General features: G+C 33.2%; 1 protein-coding gene across 6 annotated transcripts in view; it reads left to right on the plus strand.

Annotated features, from left to right (window-relative positions):
- Positions 1-23,255, plus strand: part of NAALADL2 (N-acetylated alpha-linked acidic dipeptidase like 2) — a 1,088,713-nt gene that overhangs the window by 1,017,331 nt on the left and 48,127 nt on the right. The window lies entirely within an intron of this gene.

A 23,255-nucleotide genomic window follows, 5' to 3' on the forward strand; every position in this document is an offset into this window, starting at 1 on the left:
GGTCCACTTAGAAAATGAAAGAAGTTCAATATGACTAGAACATAGAGATCAAGACATAAACAAAACAGTTCAAGAGATAATGCTAGAAAAGTAAGAAGTCATATAAACATATATTAATAACTTCAGACATTATTCTAAGAACAAAAGAAAGTCTTAAAGAGTTATAAGCAATGAAGAAATAATATTAGACTTTTGTTTTGAAATGTTTATTTACTGGAATATAAAAAATGGATTGGAGAAAGACAAGAATGAGTCTAAAGAGACCAGTTCAAATGTAGATGCTGTGGTCTAGATGAATGACGACGGTGGCTTGAATTAGAATAATAGTAGAAGAAATTTTAAGAAATAGACAGATTCAAGAAATATTAAGTAATTTAATTCATTTAAAATATTTATTGCATGTCTGCTAAAACCATTCACTGTCTGAGGTGCTAGGGATATATCAATAAACAAAATAGGCCAACATCTCTGCCTTATTATAAGAATGATGGACAATATAATGTTAAATGTTATTTCCAGGAGTTTGCTTTTATCAACTGGATGGATAGTGGTATCATGATAAGAAAAAAACAAAAACAAAAACAAAAACAAAACAAAAAAACAGATTTGGTATGTATTGATTAAAAACCCTGACTAAAATTCTTTATAGTTCTTCCTTAGTGCATTTTCCCCTCTAAGGCTATTTAGGACCAGAACCAAAAATAAAGAGACAGTAGGTTTATGGCTTTCTAAAATGGCTTTATTATTTCAGTTTTCTCCTACCTTTTATACCCAGAGAATAAAAAATATATAATTGGAGAAGATGGAATATATGATGGAAGTTACAGAAGGAGAGAAGACATGTCTGATATGACCAGATATCAGAGGAAAAGTTATATATTATGCCTCTTCCCTCATCACCCCAAACAGGCATTTTTTTTCTAAGGTAAAAGCAACTCTACTTTAACATGGCTTACCTGGAGCTTTTATACACTAATTGAGTACAGCGTTGATCGTCAGTAGCTTGGGTTCTTGCAGTGACTCCTATCAAGATCTCTACCAGTCCTACAAGGACCACCCTACTTACATTTTTTATACTCTGGAATCCCTTAAAAATGGTCAGTACTACAGATAATTTTCCTCAGAATTATATTTTACCATCAATATAGTTCAACTTCGGACTATTTTTTAACTAATAATTATTCTGCCATCAGTGTAAGTGGTTTCAAGATGAATAGATATGGTGTGTTTGGGAGGGTGTGTGCACATGTGTGTGTGTAGTTGGACTAGCACATAACTTCATATTTTATGCTCTTTACATACAATAAGATTATATTATAAATAGTATATTTCAAGTACTTCAGAAAGAAAGTACTTGAAAAAGAAAAATTAAAATGGTAAGTTTAGTTTTTTGAAGTACCTATGAAGTCCAAAGTGGATATGTTCACTAGGCAGTTGTATATACTTATTTGAACCTCAAGAATAAGCTTTAGTCTGGAGATAATAGGCTTCTCAATTATTCTCTTTGTATATGATATTTTAAATAATGCTAGTGAATAAAATATGTATACACACACACACACACACACATATACACATGTTTATATATGTATATGTGTATATATTTACATGTATACAGATATACATATATATATATAAAATAAATATATACATATGTATTCCTCTGTATCCTCAAAGTATATTATTTATTGTGTTCTTTATTTATTTGTACACTCTAAAAAAAGGCTCAATCTATATGAGGCTGATCAGGAAAATTATCCCAAGATTCTGTTTTTATTTTTCAAGAATGAATACAACTCAGAATTATTCTTGATGTTTCTATGAATTTATGCATCTATACAATATTGCTATTTACCTTTCATATACAAAGATATTAGTCAAATGATTAATTATTTTCAAATTAGTCAAATGATTAAGTATTAATTAATTATTTTCAAATTTCCCTTTGCTCAATGCTGAAAAGAAAATATTGACCATGCATTACATAGAATAAGGAAAATATACAAAATGATAAAAAGACCAGAATCATTATAGAATAACTACCAAGGGAAAAATATGTCTAAGATTATATGCATTATTTTAATTAAGGATGCTTGAAAATACATATGGCTTCCTTTGAATAATAAGCATCTACAGATGAGATATGATTAGAAAATGTAATCTCTGTTACAGGTTCAATTGAATCAACTTCATTTCAATAATGGTGAGTGATCAGAGAAATGCTATCAGAATCATGCTTTTAGTCATCATTCAAAGAATCTATTTTGTTTTTAAAATTCTGCAATGTAGTTTACTAGATAATGACTACAGGGCTTAAAATTAATGGAAAAAGTTTATGAGTGATTAAATTATATGTCTTCATCATGCTATGATTTAATGTTACTGGTGGATTTAAAGAATTTTCATTTATTCACAAAAGACAAACATTTCTGCCAGTAAGCCTTATAATTAGTGAGAAATGAGCTTCAGAAATTAGTGTGTATCTTATGTGCAGAAAAGAACTTATCCAAATCATCTGTGACCCATTGGCCTTAATTTTTCCCTTTCTCATAACATTTATTTTAGTTTAAAGTATTTGACTGGGTAATATTTGAATGAGATTATCGTTGTTCCTGTGTTCTCTCCTAGACAAAAACAGCACTAGAGTTATGAGAACATATAAGGTATTACAGGGTAAAATGACATACCTTTATTTGTCATCAAGAACACAGGGCTTTCATTATTTTTTAATATTAATTTTAAAAATATTAATTAATTTTTAACACTTATTTAAAAATCTATTTCAAATGTAATTTTAATATGCATTTGCCTCTAGTTATAGTAATCAACTTTATCTAAGTACCTCATTTCAGAGAACTGTACATTCACTAGAAGTTTACCTTTTTAAAAGTTACACTGCATATTTTTCTTTAAGAGAAGCATGCACTGTGATCTATTTGTCATAATGATAAGATATACAGAATATTGCATTGAGACATGATTTGAATTTATAGAGAAATGCTTATTTTTTGCAAGAATAAATACAAAGATCTATTACATCTAAATCAGAAGTTATAGTTAAAAATAAAAACATATTTATACCTGTCATCAAATTGTTTATATTATAAATAAGTAAAAGCTAGTTTAAAGATTTGATTTAAATTGTTTCCTTCCTTCCATGTTTATTGACAGTTCATTTAGATCAATATGTTATATTTGCATCATCAGTCTGTAAGGCAATGTTCAAATACACATTCTGCCTCCCATGTAATCTGTGTAAAAAGGATACATAAAACATTAAATTGTAGTCCCTGTCTCTTTCTTGATCTGAAGAAGTCAGATTTTAAAAGTAGGAAATCTCAGAATGAGGGAAGAATATAAAATGAAAAATATGGTAAGCAAGTCAGATTTTAAAAGCAGGAAATCTCAGAATGAGGGAAGAATATAAAATGAAAAAGATGGAATGCTTTTTTTGCTTCCATACAGATGACTAAAGAGTCAAATAGGTTTTGCAATATATGATAGCCTAGTAAGTTTAATAGAGAAAAAGTACCATTGGTTTCTGGGAACAATAGGAGAGTCAAGATAAAGATGTTAATTATTTTCCTAATACAATTTTATAGACATGTGTATAATAAATGCCTTCTATACTTACTTTACATAATTGACATTTATTTATCATAAGGTACAAAGCTTTAAGTTTAACAAACATTTGCTGAAAAGTCATTATGTTAAGTATGGTGCTGACTTCTGAGGAAAAAAAACAGAAAACAACATAGAAACAATATTTATAAAGTATGGGACCATGTCTTTATATATATTAAAGTTACTTTATAACAGTCATTACGCATTTCAAAATCCATATTGACCCTTGGGTCACCTGTATGGAAACAAACAAACAAAAAAAGAACTTTTTCCCTACCATATCTTTTAAGAAGTAGAAAAATAGTAAATATATTAATAGATTAGATATATAATAGATATATCTGATTTTTTACATTTTAGAGATAATATATCTTGCATCTTCCCAAAATGCTATCATAATAATAGGTACAGATAAGCATGCTGCATATATTGTTTCATTTAATTTTTAAAAAAGACATGTTCTAGTCATTAATGACAATGGTGAAGTTTGATGAGGTTGCATAATTCATTGAAAGTCATTTAACTTTGACATAGCTGATAATTAGCATAGCTGGTATACAAACACAGGACTGCTTAACAGAAATATTTACTACTAGTCATATATTCATTTATTTCTGCACATTTCACAGGTCTATTTCAGTTAATTTGGGTAATGTGACTAGTTCTAATTAATGTACTCTGAGTATAAGTTAGCTATATCAATTCTGAGCCATAGCACTTAAATACTCAGCCATAAAAAATGATGAAATATTGCCATCTCTGATAACACAGATGAATCTTGAGAGTATTATGCTAAATGGAATAAATCAGATGGAAGAGGACAAAAACGGTATGATTTCACTCACATGTGGAATATAAAATATATATAACAAACAAACTAAGAAAACAAACAAAAACAAACTCATAGATATAGACAATAGAATGATGGTTACAGAGGAGGGGAGAGGTGTGGGGAGGGTGAAGTGAGTAAAGGGTAACAGAAGAAAACTAGACTTTGGGTGATGAGTACACAATAGAGTACACAGATGTCAAATTATAATCTTGTATATCTGAAAGTTATATAACGTTATTAACCAATGTTACCCCAATAAATTTAATTAAAAATAATAATTTAAAAAATGTTGTCAGTGAATTATCCTCCAGCTTTTTTACTTCACCTGCCATGGCAACCAACAACATTCCTAAGTGTGTATTCCAAAGTGTCCTGAGGTAGAATCTCCATTGACCAATATTTTTGTACTAAGCCACTGAAATTTGGGGATTAATTTGTTTTTGCATATACCCAGCGCATAACACTAGCTCATGAGGTAATTAATAAAGTTTCAAAACCTTTGCAATTAATCTAAATGCTATAACAGTTGCTATGATGTAATAGAAAACAATTCAAATACAACTTAGTATATATTTTATTTCTTCCACCATCTGGAAGTCGAACAGTGATTTTATTTTCATATGTAAATTCTAAATTTGTAGATTTCATGTAAGGTAATGATAGCAAAGTTAAGATTCATAGATATGTAATCATAGTGTTATTGTGAATTGATAAAATGCTTAACAGTTAAAGCCTACAACAATTTAGGGTTTCAAAGCTTTGCAAGTTTTTACTTGCCCACCCAACAGTTTTTTTCATCAACAATTTTGAACTCAATTTATTTTGAGTGTAATATTGTATTTCTTTAGGAGAAAAGAATAAAACGTTTATAGCAGTCTGTGATATGATTCATTCATTTTGTTATTTAGAAATAGCTAACCTCATTAATTCTTACAAATGTCTTCTACTGCCCTGAAATGCAGACAGGATGATAGTCTGGATAGGGAATTGGCTGCTTAAATATACTTAATATAACTCTGGGTTCTAGTATAGAGATTTTTGAGAAAAAGTTTAAATTTTTAGATATCAAGTATTTATGATATTTAATAATTGCTAAAGAGCTCCTAACAACTTTGATATTCTTTTCAAATCAGGCTTTTAAAAAATCAGTATTTTCTCTTTCCTCTATTCACGTTATAAGCACAAATATTTAAGAAAGATCATACTGTTATTTCAATAACAATTATGCCTTAAGTATAAGTAGATCATTTCTTTAGTATTGTATCAGTTATTCTCGTTTCATCCCCCATGAATAAAGAACCAAGACCTAGAGAAGAATTTCAGAGTCACATGGATAGTGACAGAACCAGGATAAGAGATCCATTTTCACTGACTGCTACACCAGTGTTCATTCTGCTCTATTCTGTTTGATCATGTATGAACTCTCTTTGGGTGATGTTTAAAATGCTTAATATAATAATAGTGTCTTCAAAACCTCATATTGTTTTTTATATCAATCTCTGGTACATATATATATACAGTAAGTACCAAAATTATTAATATTATCTATTTGAGTATTTTTTGCATAGATATCACAAATACTCTTATTAGATGTTATATCTGTTTTCCAAAGGCTTTACAATCTGGTAATAATTGATCAAAGAATGTTGGGGAATAAAACAGTGAACAAATGACTATACAGTGGACACTCAAGTATTTGAAGATATAGAAATGACTAGCTTTACAAATCCTTTATTTATTCATTCAATAAATGTTCATTTAATACTTAATGTGAGGAATGAACTGTGGTAGGTACTGGGTGTACAAACAGGCAAGATAGCTGCCTTCAAAGAACTTATATTTAATAGATGGTGACGAAAACAAGGAAATATATACATACATAAAGAAAAGCACTATGAAAGTAATAAACAGAGCTTTAAAAAAGAAAAATGTTGGAGGAAGTAGGGAGAAACCCTCTTTCCTTATGTTCATGTGGAAGCTTGACTAACAACTCAAAATTAAACTGAGGCTGAAAGGAATGAGGAGACGGCTCTTCGAAGAATTGGAAACAGAACATTTGCATCAGTGAGAAAAGCATATGCAAATTCTTAAAGTCAGGAAAAACCTTAGAATGTTCTGGCTGGCATTGTGAGTACAAGGGAAGCCAGGTTTTAATAGGAAGAGGAGCTGAGAGAGAAAACAGAAAATGTAGTCAAACTAATGGACTTCAAAAGGAGAAAAATAAAGCAAAGAGAGAGCTCATTGTCTAAAAAATAAGATAATATAAATGCAACTATATCTGTAATTGTAATTATAAATAGGTTAAATCAGTTGAAAGAAAGTTTGTCAAACAATATTTCAGTTCTAAGAAAAGAAGTTATATGTTACTTTCAAGTTAAAATATTATGAGACAGGAAACCTGAAAGTAAAGGGATTAAAAAATAATATATCATGCAAATAAAACTGTTGTAGGATTACCAACTCAGACAAAATAGACTTTAAAGCTCAAACTAGATTAGAAGTTTAATAAGAAGATTATCTCATTAGGATAAAAGGAATATTCATGGAGATATAGCAATTCTTTATATGTAGTCACTAACTAACATATATACAAAATAAAAAAAAGATCAAATTATGAGAAGGAATCAATACATCTGGAATTATATTGTTAAAAATTGTAATGCACTTCACTAAGAAAGTGATAGATCAAGAAAAGTACAGAGAATCTAAGGATACAGTAGTATGGGATAACTAAAACAGAAACTGGGATGACTAGATAGGATAGCATACCTGGAAAAGAGATGTTGGTGCTTTAGGGAGGACTGTGACTTCTAGAGAAGTTAGAGAGAAAATAATGGACTCAGGAGATTAGTGTTAATGTATTATAGTAGATATGCCATGATAATTCAGCAAACAAATTTCATACCCCACTATCACTTGTGTACTTTTTATGTATATGATGCATTTACTAAATTTCCATATTTTTTTCTCACTTTTCTCTGTCTCTCACACACTCTCTCTCTCTCTCACATACACACAAATACACACACATGCACAGTTTGGGTTCTACTTCTAGCATTTTATTGTGTAGAAAGCAGTGTATTGAGAGTTCTAAGATCTTAATACCAGTTCTAGTTTTGCCTCTAAACAGTTGTGTGATGTTAGACAAATAATTTCAATTTTCAACCGCTATTTTCTTATCTGCAAATTGAGGTGATAAGATCAGACAGCCAATATTTCTTTAATCATTTGCTGCTCCATAAATTTATGACAAATGTCTGACCTTTGGGTGATTAGTTTTCTTACTTTTAAATATATCTTTAAATTGTATATTTCACAAGGATATATTGTCTAGTAATTGAGTTTTTCCATTAAGAAATGAGACAAAATAAAGTTTTCTTATTTGTTACATGAATGGCATAATATAGATCTAAAATAATAAAACTCTGGCACTTCTTAATCTGCCTAATTAAATGAGATAGTTCACACAGCATGACACAGTTTGTGTGCTCAGTCTTCTAAATAAGTAGAATAGAGGGACACTGGGTTCTCCTGATCCCTTTAAAAATAATACATTGTTAGCTTATATATGAAATGAAAAATAAAACAAGTGCATTACTAAGTATAGCCTCTTTTGATGCTGTTTTCTACTAAATATACATTTTAAATGGCGAAACCTATATTTCTCTTAATTGATACATTTTTCCATTGTTAAAACTTACCTAAATGCTTTAATAAGCTTTTTAAACTTGCTGTTATTCCTTTGTTCTCAAGTTTGCTGAATGTTTTCTTATGCCTCTTCTTATTTATAGATATAGTTTTCCATAAACCAATAATAACATCACATTTCTACTTACATTTTAGACTTTCTACATAAAAATTTGATGACATTATTAAATATATATTTATAGAAATATAGAAATCTGATTGTGTCTATTCCCTATACAATCAAAGATCTTTTATTAGATTCTTTTATCTATAATGCTAGTTCTCAAAGACTGATTCCTCAATCATCTGCATCAAAATGAGGAGTGCTTATTTCAAAATGGTGAATTCCAGCTTCTCTATGCAAATCAACTGGGTTAGAATTGTGTGTCTCTGCATGGTGGGATGGGGTCATATAAGGAAATTTTTGTTTTAGAAAGTTTTACAAGTGCTTTTGATACAGGTAATCCAGAGATCAGACACTGAAACAGTCTCATCTGTAATGCAAAGTCCAGTTTCTTTACTGTAATCTACCAGACCCAAAGCATTGCTCCAATCTGCTGTGCTCCAACTATTACCATCATTTCTTAATGTAATCTGGCAGGTTTGTTGGTAGGATTCAATGAAATCATGTATTCACAGCTCTAATGAAAGGTCTGGCACATAGTAGATTTTCAATTAACACTTGCTCCTGTCCTCCGTCCTTCTTTGAAACATGCAAAAAAACAGAAATTTGCCAGGTCACCTCTTTATTGACCTAGTTTCTTTGCAAACAGTGAGCAGCCATATATGTGATGTATAGTGTAAGGTTTCCTTTGAGAAACTAAAAATACAATGATCACTCATTTACCTAAAGCAATGGAAGAAGGATTTCTGACGTTTGTGAAAAGAATTTACCCTCTACCACCCTACGCTTCTCAGTCAGCAACTAGTGGCAGACTTTGCAGAGCCCTGGCCATTACAGAAGCTTTCCCCATGTCGAAGAGACTGATCATTTCACGGCATCTTTAAAAACAATCTGCTTACAAAACATGGAGTTTGTCATGACAAACATAGCAGTCGGTTAAAATCCACATCATTTTCGAGAAAGGAGTCATATGAAGTTCTTTAGACAACCCCAGCTTTTGTTATTAGACTGAGTCCCTCAACACTCTCAGGACACTCAATGAAATAGTTTCCCTATTAAAAAAAGAACTTTTTCTAAGTTAATTTATGAATAACCAGTTAGTGTTGCTTAAAGTTTTTTTGACTTGTCAAGACATCTCAATGAAAATGCATATCTTTCCTCTTTACAAGGAACTCATTGACAAGAAATCACTCACAATATAAGTTTTCTTCTCCAACTTTATTTTCTTTTGTTCATTTAAAGGAATCCTTCTATCAAAACTGACTTCCCAGAGGTTTGAATCAGAACTTGTGCCTGCCATTTCATCTTGCTGTTAATACTGCCCTAAACTCTGCCCACCTCCTTAAATTGTATCATTTCTTTAAGGTCCAATGGAAGTGAAATCTCCAAGAGATGTCCTTGTGCTATTACTATGCGTAGTGACCACAGTATTTCTACTCATTTGACTCTTTGGATGCAACATTTTATATGTTCTTTTTGGGTTTTTTTTTGCAAATATCTTGGTTTCCAATCTATAAACTTCTTAATTATAAGAACTGCTTTACATTTTTAGCATTTATTTCAGAACTCTTGAATTGTAGGTGCTTTATAAGTACTTCATCAAAATTAATATCTACAAGATAAAGTTCTAAAATAAATAAATTATAAAATTAAGGATTATATCATACTGCTTAATGGTGAGTGATAATAGTATTAAAAACTTCTTTAATTGTTGATCTGTGTTGTTCTGTGGTTCATCCTGGGATGTTTAAGAAGGAAGGAATTGTAAGAATTCTATTACTTACTCAGCAACATGTGAAGAAGAAAAGAGAAATCATGGAAATTCTAAAGCTAGACAGTGCTTTGTGCAATTTATTTACATATATATATATATATATTTCCCACTCAACTGAACAATAGCATCTAGTTCAGAAAAAGTCGATATAAGAAACTTGTCATAAATATGATCACACATCAAAATCTCTGACATCATTGTGTGTGTGTGTGTGTGTGTGTGTGTGTGTGTTTTAAATTTCAAGTCTCACTCTGCAGGATGCAGTCTACAACATTTATTGCATTTACAGCCAGGGGGAAAAGAACTACTTTAACAATATAATTGCATACAGTAAGGGTCACATATAGTTTGGACATTATTCAAAGAATCTCTAGGTAGAAGCAAAAAGTTCAAAAGAACAACCTTTTTTTTTTTCTAATTCCTATATCTCTACCCCTCTCTATTGCCCTTATTGCCTCCATGAACATAGAAATGTGATTTTTTATACTAATATTTTGTAAAAAATTAATATTTGGAAAATATTATTTTTTAGAAAAATAAAATTTTACCAGATATCCAAATCTATAGTAGGACAGAAGTTTAATTTATTTTTGTTGATTTGTCAACTAGGATATACAGAAATAAATAATTACATTAAAAATTTATATGAAAATGATATTGATCTATTAATTAAATGACAGTATGAAGTTGAATTCATTATCACCAACATATCCTTTGTTTAATGATTAGGTGTTAGGAAGAAATGTAATCTTTATTCTATACTATAGCACTGTTTTATTAAATTCTTAAAGAGCAAATTAAAACCATATTATTTGGCACATATAGATATCCGATTTTATGCTCTGAAAATAGTCTCTAAAAATAAGCTATAAATAGAAAATCATTGGCCTCTTCTTTCTTCCTGCATCATGTATATTTGCTGTATGTTTCTTTAGCATTGTTTATAAACTTTGCTAAATCAATTCTCTAATCTTTTTTTACATGATTAATTACTTGGATAATTTATCAAGTGCATGATTTAATAAACATATAATTACCCTTTAAAACTAGACAACCCCTACCCTGCTTGCCACACCATACTTGTAGTGGTATTTGCAATGACAGAGAACTTGATTTCTGTTGTGATTATGCTGATGGGGTGGGGAGGTATTGGTGGGAAGGATAGCTAGCTCCGTCCACTCAAAAACAACATAAAATAAATGTAAGATAATAAAATACATGTTTAATGTTTTAATTTTATTGTTGTATAATGATACATAAAATACAACTAAGCTACCTTGTGTAAACTGATTTAAGAATATGTGTTTGGCACCAAATCTGCTTGATTCTTTCCTGTATGATATATAGTCTAGCACAGTGCCTTCCCCACGGAAAGAATTTTCTCAAGGAAGCCTTTCTTGATCTCTACATTAGGACCCCTGTATACCTTCTCATAGCAGCTTGTAGCATTTAACTGTTTGATAATTATAGTCAATATCTTTCTCCTTTCATGAGAAAAGTCTGGAAATCTTCAGTACCTAACATAGTCTCTGACATATAGCAGTGCCCTATAAATATGTATTTAATACTAGAAATGCCCTTAAGCAGTAGGAATATGGATGAATGGGTGTTAATCCAGATAATCCTTTGGTAAGTGTTCGTTTAGTTTTTAAATATTTCCAGTAAACCTGTTTAAAGTTGGAATAATAATAACTTACAGTCTACTAAGATGGATAATTATTATGCATACCAGCTGACCTTTCAAGTTCGTTACCCTCATTCTTCCAGTTATATTTTATATTTGTTTAATCAATCCTGTTTATTGTAAAAGTGAAAAAATACTTTATTCATTCAGGGCATCTTAGAGAATTCTTTTACTTTACAAGTTTTTTTTACTTCTCACATTTATTTTACATAATTTTTCTAGGCTCAGTATCAACAGTTTTAATTCCTGAAAGGACCTCTTGTGGTCTTGATTTTAAATATGGCTGATAGGTGTAATCAGCACATAATTATTCTTTAGAATCATATGTTCAGGTCTGGTAAATGTTTTGGTGGCCACTGGTATACCTGATTTGTTAAAATTAGGTGAGGGATTTGAAAGGAAAGAAAAAGATGCAATTTAGTGTAAGAGTCCAGATTAGCTGCCAGAATGCTTGGCCTCAATTCTCAGAATTACCATGTACTACCTAAATGACCTTGGAAAAGTTACTTAAATGAGCAATACCTCAGTTTCCTCATCTGCAAAATAGAATAAGGCTATTGTAAAAATTAAATTCATGTAAAGAATTTAGAATAATGCCTGACACATGATAAGAGCTCATAAATGTTAGCTGCTGTTGTTATTATTATTAACATTGCGTTGAAGTTATTAGTGAAATATAATAAAGATACTTAAATTTTTTGTCAATCAGCACATGCATAGGCAAATTACTACTAAACATGATAAAAAGGAAAGTTGGCATCTTAAAGTGTCTTTTTCTAATGTCCTAAGAAATGCTGATATACTTTGTTTCTACTCTAAGAACAGTATGACTAGCAGTAGTAACAATTGTGTTACAAAATGACTACATGCATGAAAAAATAATTATTATAAAATACCAATAAATTAACTTGATTATTTCCAATTTAATCTCTGCTATAATTTAATAACAGATGGGTGACGACAGTCACTGAAAGAGAAGAGATATCTTAACACTGAAAAAATTTTCTATCTGTTACTTTTGTCAAGGAATAGAGAGTATGAATTCTATTTTAGCAACAGATTTGCATCCGTTTGCTTTAGGTTTTCTTCAGCCATGGAGAGCCACCAGTGTACAACAGTACAGAAAGGTTAAACTTTTAATACCTCCACGAAACAACCCTCACTAATGCGTGATGGGAGGTGGGGAGTCAACACCCAGCTCTCTTGCCACATGGAGGAGAAAATTTTCTGCAACCTATTTTATAGTGGCTCTCAAATTTTCTCCAGCAGATCTGAGTTCCAATCAATCATCCACAGTGATAGCTGACTTAATAAAATACCTCCTCTTGGCTCTCTTCCCTGTCTTGTCTCTTCTCCTTATGCTATCCTCACCTCTCAATGAACTACTTGCTCTCAAATTTTGTCTCAAAGTCTGTTTCCACAGGAACCCAAAGTAAGGCTCATGGTAAACTCCAGGTTGTTTGGTCAGAGTTTAGGCTGAGAATATAGAGAAGAGATGAGACTTATAGAAGGAGCTGAGGCTGGAAAAGAGGGTTTGAATCAGGGAGTTTGTATTTAAAAATAGTTTCTTCCAGCAGAGGTTGTCTTCTTATTTTTTAATGCCCTGGCAGTCACAGGTGGTTAGTGTGTGTTTGTAAAGAATGTATCTATCAGTTTGGGGGACAAATTAAAGGCCCATCTAATTAATAATCAAATTAAATTACTGTAGAAACACACTCCATTTCTACCTCCTTTCTTTACTCCATATCCCACCAGTTTCCCGTCATGCCCAAGGGATCCAGTGAGTTTTTGCATAATCTGTCATCTATAGCATCTCTGCAGTGAAAGCATGTGCCAGCACACAAACTATGTGTTCCAGAATTCTCACTCAGCCTTCGGCTGTAGGAGGCTTGCTGGTAACTGAAATAGCAATTTCTCAGCGTGCCAGAGAGAAAAGGGCTTTCCTTCCCCCAATGGTATCTGTAGGCATTCAACTGTATAAAGATGATGGGTTCCCGAGTTCATCACTGTTTGCTAACATAGGTTAAGTTCACAATACTTTCCTTGTACTAGATTCATGGGCCAGACAGAATCCGTCACAAGGAGTTCCTAACAATAGCCACAAATTTTAGGAACGAAATATCCCATATATTTCTTTTGGTTAGAATCCTTCTCCTCTTTAAAATGAATTTCCCTCTCAGTAGCTTCTGGAATTCTTCAGTGATTTTTTATATCCTTTATTATCAGTAAATTTTATTTGAGATTACCTCAGTCCATCCAAACTATTCTAATATCTTTGAAATCTTAAGGAAAGCATGTTTTGTTTGTTTGTTTAAAGGTGGAGTCTCAAACCATTTCTTCCCTGGAAGCTTAGCAATTCTATGTGTTTTTATCTCTTTATCCCCCTGCTATTGCGCTTCGAAAATGTGTAGGAAAAACAGCGGATACAAGGCCTTTAGCAAGACCTCCTAAACATTCCATCAAAACCTCTCCATGGTTCTTTGTATATTTTGGATACTAGACCCTTATCAGAGGCATTGTTTGCAAATATATTCCCCCATTTGGATGGTGGCCCCTTTGCCTTGTTGATGATTTCTTTTGCTATGCAGAAGCTTTTAAGTTTGATGTAGTCCTATTCATTTATTTTTGCTTTTACTTCCCTTGCCTTTGACAACACGGATGGATCTTGAGATAATCATGCTAAGTGAAATAAGTCAGACAGAAAAAGTTGAAAATCACATGATATCACTCATATATGGGATATAAATCTAAAAGCAACAAACAAACATGACAAACAAACAGAGATTCATGGACATGGATAGCGAACTAGTGGTTACCAAACGGGAAAAAGAGAGTGGAGAGGGAGATAGTGGTAAAAGGGGTCAAATATTTGATGACAGAAAGAAATCTAATATGGATGATGAACACACAATGCAATATATATATGACATACTGTTGAATTGTACACTTGAAACTTGTTGGATTTTGTTAATCAATGTCACCCCAATAATATTTAATAAAAAAAAAAAGTCTCCATGGAAAGCAGCCCTCACACCTGTCATCTGTTGGCAACAACCAGAGTTCTCTTCCAAGGAACTGGTATCTCCACTTCTACACACAGCTCTTCTAGGCCAATTCCTGTGAGCACTGAGGGAGCAGTTGTGGCATTTAAGTTTTGCACAGTGGTTTCTGTGATGTGGGTTTGGCTTAAAGTGATACATTTTGATAGTTTGGGGCATAGATAAGTCCTTGATTTTCTATAACAATTTTAGTTTCAAGTAATTTTTCCCATAGATTTGCCAGATCATAGGTTTTTGAATTGTTAGATACCATCAATTGTGCTATAGCTAAAGAGAGCAATAGAAAGTGACATGGACAGGTTTTTTGAGGTACACAGAAATATATTTTGAATAAGTAACTGCATGATAGTTCAGCTATAATAGGATAGAAGCAAACTTTAGATCTATTAAGGGGGTCGTAGAGCATTCCAGATGAGAGGTAATGAGAGTCTTAATACTGAATTTTAGCCATGTTAGGGGTACACAAATTTTATGCATTAATTTTGTGTTATGCCATTTCATTTCTCCTTTTGCTGGGAAAATAGGCTGGGTATGTCAGGAGTACATCTTTGCTTCCTCTCCTCTGTTGATATCATAGCTTTGGAAAGTAATCCTGAGGTGTGGGAGGCTGCTTCTTGCTCTGCTCATCTCTGAGATACCCAAGTCCCCTTGCCCATGGCTGGCTGCCCTGGTTTGTTATCCACAGTGTATTTGTTGCTAAATTGGGAATTCTCTACTATAAAGTGACATAAATTGGAGTCAGGTCACTTCGGGATGAACATAATAGCCTGAAAGCTACCATGTACCACAAAATCATGTTATGAAGACTCTCATCAGACCATAATTTAACATATAATTCCACTGCTTTGAAAGTTAAGGGAAGAAGGGAGGACTCCCTACAAATCACAGAATCAGGGCTATATGACTTGGTTGAGTTTTAGGGTTTTCTGACTCCTCACCCACATACAAATTTCTGATTCCTACAATCCACATACAAACTTACTTCCCACTTCAACTCCACTGTAGTCACACTGGTTTCTTCATGTTTCTCTAAAAAGTCTATGCTTCGTTCTACCCCAAGGTTGTTTGCTCATTTTATTCCCCTCATCTGGAATATCTTTTTCTTTACACTCTAGATTCTTAAACCCAAAATATATACACTTGGTATAATTGCATGGTGTGTTTAATGTGGAAATAAAAAATGATGCTTTCTAGGAAACAAAAGGTTTATGTTTACTAGTTTTCTACTGTTAACTTCTTATTCCAATTGTGTAAAAATGGTATGACTTATTTCTATCAGGAAAGTAAGTCCTGAGAGAAGGAAACTGTCTTACATTTCTCTTTTCTCCCCCATAGCATTGTGATGATCACACAATAAAAGCTCAATAGCTGCTAGTGGGATGGTTCGTGATTCATCTACTGCTTGTCATATTATGTCGCACTATGCCATAGCAACCCAGTCTCTCTCAATTTCTTTCTCACACTAACCTAGAAAACAGGTATGATTATCTCACAGCACTACCTTCTAGAACGGGTTTATACTGCATTTTATGTCTGATCGAGGACATAAAACAATCCCACTATGATAGTTTAATTTATACCTTAAGTGTGAAGTATGAACTAAGGTTATTTTAATTTAGAATTATAAAAATGGAAGAAACCACCTGTTTACTGTAACTAAAATTACATTAAAGAACCATGGTGTTAGTATTGCTTTAGTTAACCTATTTTTGGCCAACTGCATTGTTCATGAATTAACCAATAAATTCATTCAAAGTATTTATTGAGATACAGTAACCATACTAGTCAATGAGATATAATAATTGAGGGAGGAAAGTATTCCTATTCTAGATATTAATAATTTAGTAAATAAATATCTCTTTTTCTCCTCTCTCTCTAGACTGGTAAGGGAAAGACTGTGACAAAGAGAATATAAAAATACCTCCCTACAAACCAAGAAGGCAACAAATCATTAGGTACAAAGTTTAAGAAAAAAAGTTTTGAATGTATATTTTCCTTTAATAAGTTTCTAAAAACACTTTTTAAACCTTTAAATAAAACTAAAATTTCAGGCTGAAGAAAGATAAACTTTCATATGGGATAGCTATAATTAGCCTTTATTACCCTTAAAAATCTAGAAGAAAAGCTTTATTAAAATTATTATCTTTCAACAATCTGATCTTGCCTAATACTAACTCTAGAGTTATCAATATTATTTAATAAGAGAAGAAAGCCTTTGAATGTGGTGTTCGTTGACTCATTTTTCAATAAAATAATCTTTTCATTTTTTTGAGTACTTTCACTTCTATAAAACATTTTGTTGTTGTTGTTGCTCTAATGTATTTTTTTATTTTCTGGTCAGGGGTAGGTTGGTTAGGGAAGAGTGGAGAAAGAAGAACACAGGAATTTTGAGGCACATTGTGTGCTTATAAAATTATTATAATAGAATTTCAGATAACTCAGGGGAGCGATGTCACCAAGATGGCAGAGTAGGAATTCCAGCCTCCATCTTCCCATGAAGAACAATAATTCAAAAGCTGTGCAAAAACAAAAATAGCTCTGGGGGAGCTCAGGAGTCCCCATTAGAAACTTCAGCAATACAGTGGAGCAAAATAATCTGAGAATAATCACACAAAGAATGTAGTAAAAACAGTTTCATTTTGCCTGTATCATCCTATTCCCCAGGACAGCCCTGTTCAGTGCCAAGAGGGAACTTCCTGGCCAGAGAGAGTTCTCACTGTAGGAAAATATAGAGCAGAATGAGTGACTAGCTTCTCCAGCCTTTTGAGAAACAGCACAAAGGGACCAAGCTCCACGTCCTGTCACTGGCTGACATCTCCATGTACACCAGCAGCTAACCCCTGTGTAGCTATGCACCTGCACACTGCTGGCCCTGACTCCTGTCACCAGCCTCTACAGTGCACCCATGGCTAGACCCTGTAGCCACATGAGCGCATGCTGATAGCAAAGGCCCACACAGCTTTTCGTGTACCCAGAACTAGTCCTGACCCGCATCATAGGCCCATACTGCTGCATGCACCTGCAGCATACTAAAGCATAGACCTTCATGCTGCCAAAACTAACTGCTGTCACTAGACCTCACCAAAGTGTGTAGACCTGCAAATAGCCCCTGCAACCACATGAGAGCACACAGACAGCCTAGGTCCCATAGCTGCTCATGTACCCACAGTTGGCCCCAGCCTCTGCCGCTGGCTGAGGCCCTTGCCAATGTGTGAATGCCTGTAGCCAGCCCTTGCCACCACGCAGACACCTGCAGCCAGCTCCACAGACAAGCATGCGCATACCACTGGCTCTGGCCACCATTACCACCTGCCCTAGTCTCTTGCCTTTGAGGGTCCAAATAGCCCTTGCAGCCACTCAGGACCCTCCCAAAGCTCTTGCTGTCAGGGATCACAAAATTGTCAATGTCATGGACTTAAGCAGTCTGAGCCAATGAGAAACTTCACTATTCTGAAGTTCAAGATATTTTTGAATTTCCCAGTTCTTCTTGTCATTGATTTCTAGTTTTATACCATTGCAATAAATAAAAAAAAATTCTGGATATTATTTCAGTCTTTTTAAATCAAGACTTTTTTGTGTGGACTGACATATGATCTATTCTGGAGCATGTTCCACGTGCCTTGCAAAGAAAGTATATTCTGTTAGAATGCTCTATAAAACTCTATTAAATCCATCTGGTCTACGTCTCATTTAAATTCAATGTTTCCTTATGGATTTTCCGCAAAAGTGGAATGTAGATGTCCCCTACTATTATTGTATCACTATCTATTTCCCCCTTTCAGGTTTGTTAATAATAATTGCTGTATATATGTAGATTCTCCTATGTTAGGTGGATAAACATTTATAAATGCCATATCTTCTTCTTGGATTGATTCCTTTATCATTATATAATGACCTTTTATTGTCTCTTATTATAGTCTTTGTCTTATACAAGTATAGCTACCTCTGCTTTCTTTGGGTTTTCATTTGTGTGCTATCAAAAAGATAGGAATGGAAAAACCATTTACTTTCAGTCTGTGTGTATGTCCTTAAAGCCGAAGTGAGTCACTCGTGGGCAGCAGATAGTTGGGTCTTGTGTTTTTATTCATTCAGCCACTCTATATCTTTTCATTGGAAAATTTAATAGATTTACATTTAAGGGTAATTATCAATAGGTATGGACCTACTATTACCATTTTGTTCATTCTTTTCGGGCTGTTTTGCCATACCTTTGTGCATTTATTCTTCTTATGCGCTCTTTGTGACGTGATGATTTTCTGTAGTGATATGTGTAGAATCATTTTTCTTTATTTTTGTGTATCTTTTATAGGTTTGTGATTACCATAAGGTTTTTGTAAAAAATTGATATTTGTAATAGTCTATTTTAAGCTGATAACAACTTAATTGTAGTTTTATTTTATTACTTTGAACCCTCTTAGTGTTTTAACCTTTATACTAGGTTTATAAAGTAATTTCCTCCTTGCCATTAAAAATTATTTTGAAATTAACCATATATTTATTTTTACCAGTAAAATTTATACTTTCTCATGTTTTCCTATTACTAATTAGCATCCTTTTGTTTCAGCGTGAAGGATTCTCTTTAACATTTCTTGTAAGGCTGATCTAGTGATGATGAACTTCTGATTTTGCTTGTCTGGAAAACTCTATCTCTCAATTCTGAAGGATGACTTTGCCTGGTAGAATAATCTATAATAACCTTGATTGGCTTTTTTTCTTTCAGCACTTTAAATCTATCATCCCAACATTTCTTGGCCTGCAAAGTTTATGTTGAAAATCTGCTTATGGTCTTATGGAGGTTTCTTTGTAAATAACAATTTATTTTCCTTTTGTTGCTTATAAGATACTCTCCTTGTCCTTAACTTTTGACAGTTTAATTATGTGTCTTGGTATAGGTCTTTTGGGATTGTCTTTTTTGGAAATGTTTAGGATTACCAGTTCTAGATACCTGTTTCTTTCCCCAGTTTTGGAAATGTTCAGCCATTATTTCTTTGAATAAAAATTTTGCCTCTTTCTCTTTTTCTTTATCTAGGGCCCATAAAACAAATATTGATCTATTTGATGGTGTCCCATATGTCCCTTAAGCTATCTTCACTCTTTTTCATTCTTTTTGCTTTTCTGATTGGATGAATTCCACCGCCCTGGCTTTGAGTTTGTCAATCCTTTTGTCTGCTTGAACTAGTCTGTTGTTGAACCCCTCTATTGAATTTTCAAGTTAAGTTATTGTATTCCTCAATACACCTTTGTGACTTATGCTTGATATTTCCTTAAGTTTTCTATCTCTATTGAATTTCTCACTCTGTCTATACATTGTTCTCCTGATCTTGGTGAGCAAGTTTATGATCGTAATTTTGAACTCTTTATCAGGTAAATCTCTTATCTTCATTTTATTAAGATCTGTTTCTGGAGTTTTATCTTGTTCTGTATTTGAAACATATTTCTTTCTTTCTTCACTTCCCTTGACTCTTTGTGTTGGTTCTGTCTGTGCATTAGATAAAACAGTTACCTCTCCCATTCTTCATGGAATAATCTGTAGAAGATGAACCCTATTATTCAGTTTAACTCCTGGTTGTTTTTCAGACCTTTGGGATTGGCCAAACCTCCTGTGTTTTTCATATCTCCTAGTAGTTGAGGGTGTGCCGAAACTCGCCAGTGTCCCAAAGAAGGTCTCAATTAGCTCCTAGATACACGCTGATTGGAAGCCAGACCCTCAGGCAGCAACATTTAAAGTGTGTAAATAAACCCCTTTCAAGAAAAAAAATATATATATAAGATGGGCATTTCTCTCTGTTCCCTCTGTGCTGAGACCTGGAGTGATAGCAAGTTAAGAAGTGTTTCTTTGTTTGCTACATCCTGTGGGACCTGTGAATGCAAGCTGCAGGGACCACCATAGCCAGTTGATCAAGGGGTGCCTCCACTGGGTGGCAGCCACAAAATCCAGGCACCAGACATGAGCACAAACTTCCTTCATGGAGACACTAGTGACCTGGAGCAGAGTACAGGGAGAACACAAAAATGGCACTTGCCAGTCTCTCCAGTTTCTGAAAAGGATTTCAGATGGCTCCTAGATGTGTATTAAATTAGGAGCCTGATCTTCCAGCTATAAATTTTAAGATATGCAGATAGGCCTCTTTTAGTAAAAGACTTAGAGATGGGCATTTTTTTGCCTGCTGCTTCTGTACTGAGCTTTGTGGGGAGAGCCACAGCTAGTCCTCACAAGCTATGTAAGAACTCTTTTTTTGTTGTTTGTTTACTATAGCATTGTGAGTCTTGTGAACACAAGCCTTATTGGCTTTGAGGGCTGGCTGTTTTGGGGGTCTGTCTCTCAGGTGGAAGTCTTAAAAGCTAGGGCAGTAGATGCTGGATCCAAATCTTTCTCTCCTCAGGGAGAAGCTAGGAGTTGCAAGCCTCTTCCTGATTTAATGTTCCTATGATGGGGTGGGTTTTATGTCCAGAGTGTGTCTCGGATTTTCTTATTTATCTTATTTGATGTGGGCTTTTTCTCTTTAGCCTGATTTATAAGAATCACTCAGCTATTTGGGGGATTTTTTTTTTTTTAGAGAGAATTTTTCTGTGTATAGCCGTACACTCGTAATGTCCATGAGAGGAGATGAATTAAGGAGCCTACTATGTCATCATCTTAGACCACCTCCTAGTAAGGCTTATACTCAGTGTTTGTAAATAGGATTAATTCCTTCACTACCTGCCTCTATGCTTGTCAGGATAATGAAATATGACATTTAGGTATAAAGCACTTTGAAAAGAATGAGGCCTTATATAAATACAAAGGAAAGTTGTGTTGTCCTGTGTATGAGTGAATTCCAAAGTGGGTCAGAAGAATATGCAGTATGGCTCATTTATTCTCACTTCATGGGAAGGCATACACAAATCTCCCTCTTGCTTATGAAGCTGCAAATAAAGCCGATTTAGTCTAAGTCTACCATGTGCCAGCTGACTTAGAAATCCCAATTTTGTTGCCAGGTCCTTTTGGAAAGAAATAGAAGATGGCTGGCTTATATTCCAGTTGTTCGTACTACCAAATGACTCAAAAAAGCAAAACAAAACAACTTTCTCCGGCAGTGCACAAAGAAGTTGCCTTTTCCCTCCCTCCCCATTCTTTCATTTTAATCTTTGGTAATGTGTGTTTTCCAGATTCCAAAAGTGTAAACAAAACATGTCTTTTCTGTACTTTCTATTATCCAGTGCAAATTGGAAAAACAAACCGTAATGCTTTTTAATCTTCTTTAAAAATTTCTTTTTGCAAATAACTTATTTCCAAATATTGGAGTTCCTTGCATGATTTGGATGGGGTGGGGTGGACTAGAAACAGAATTCATATCAACCTATTGCAGATAATGCTTTTTCTCTGAAAAGCAGCATAATCAGAGTAGGCAGTTTCCCAGGATTTTTGTGCTAACTATGCTGGGGATTAAACTCTGCAAAGATATCTTAGGCAATGGAGGAGGAATGGTGGCTTGAGAGAAAAATATCTCAGAAAAATAAAGGGATATCAAAGTTCCTTTTTTTATTTCTAAGAAATGCATTTCTCCAAGCATATAGAAGATCAAGTCGAACTATATTTTTATCGTTATATAAATTGCCTATTGGGAAATATAACTTTTAAATATAAAATGGAGTTTGACCCTTGTTGAATATGTAGATTTGAATATTTAACATCATATTACCCTTTTATGTGTTCTATACTGTCTCAGGTTAGTGTGCTAATTTCCCCTGTGTAATTTCACAAGACAATATTTTTTTTCACTAACATTAACGTAGCCATGTTTTTTTGTGTGCCAGCTTTAGGGCTATAAGATACGTAGAGACATTTGTTAAGTCCAGGTAAGTATTAAAGATGAGTTGAGAGAGAGAGGGAGAGTCACAGTACCATTTACCGCCAGTCCTGAGTTCCTTTGTGATGTATGTGAATGCATATGACTTTTTCAGTCTATTAAGCAGATGCTAGTTCAGCTTTAGCATATATGTTGTTTTTCAAACAGTTTTGGAGTGCTGCGGTGGGGGATATGCGTGTATGAAAATTCCACGTATGAGTTTTGGGAATGCCATTTAGAATTTTATTTATTTTTAATTTAATTTAAACATTGACCTCAAAGATGTATAAATGATATTAGTTTTGACAATTTTGGAGAAGTATGTAGAAATATAGTAAAGTATTAAGGAAAATAGTACCTAAGATTTTTAAATGAATTTTCTTTTTTAGATTGGATTATATTTTAAATGAAATAAATTGATCATTAATTTTGTCTGGAGTTTGACTTGGTTCAATAACCAGGTACTGATTTTCTGTTCCTCTATGTTTTATCTTGTGACATTCTGAACTGTTTTATAAGGAATTGTTTTAAAGTTTAAACATTATAACTCCAACTAGGGAAGCAATTTCTTAACAGCTAAAAAAGGAATACAATTTTATATTTTTATATTATTCTGAGACATGAGACAGATACTGAGGGATT

Source organism: Pteropus medius, unplaced genomic scaffold (genome assembly GCF_902729225.1).
Source record: "Pteropus medius unplaced genomic scaffold, Ma_sr-lr_union100, whole genome shotgun sequence".
NCBI lineage: Eukaryota > Metazoa > Chordata > Mammalia > Chiroptera > Pteropodidae > Pteropus > Pteropus medius.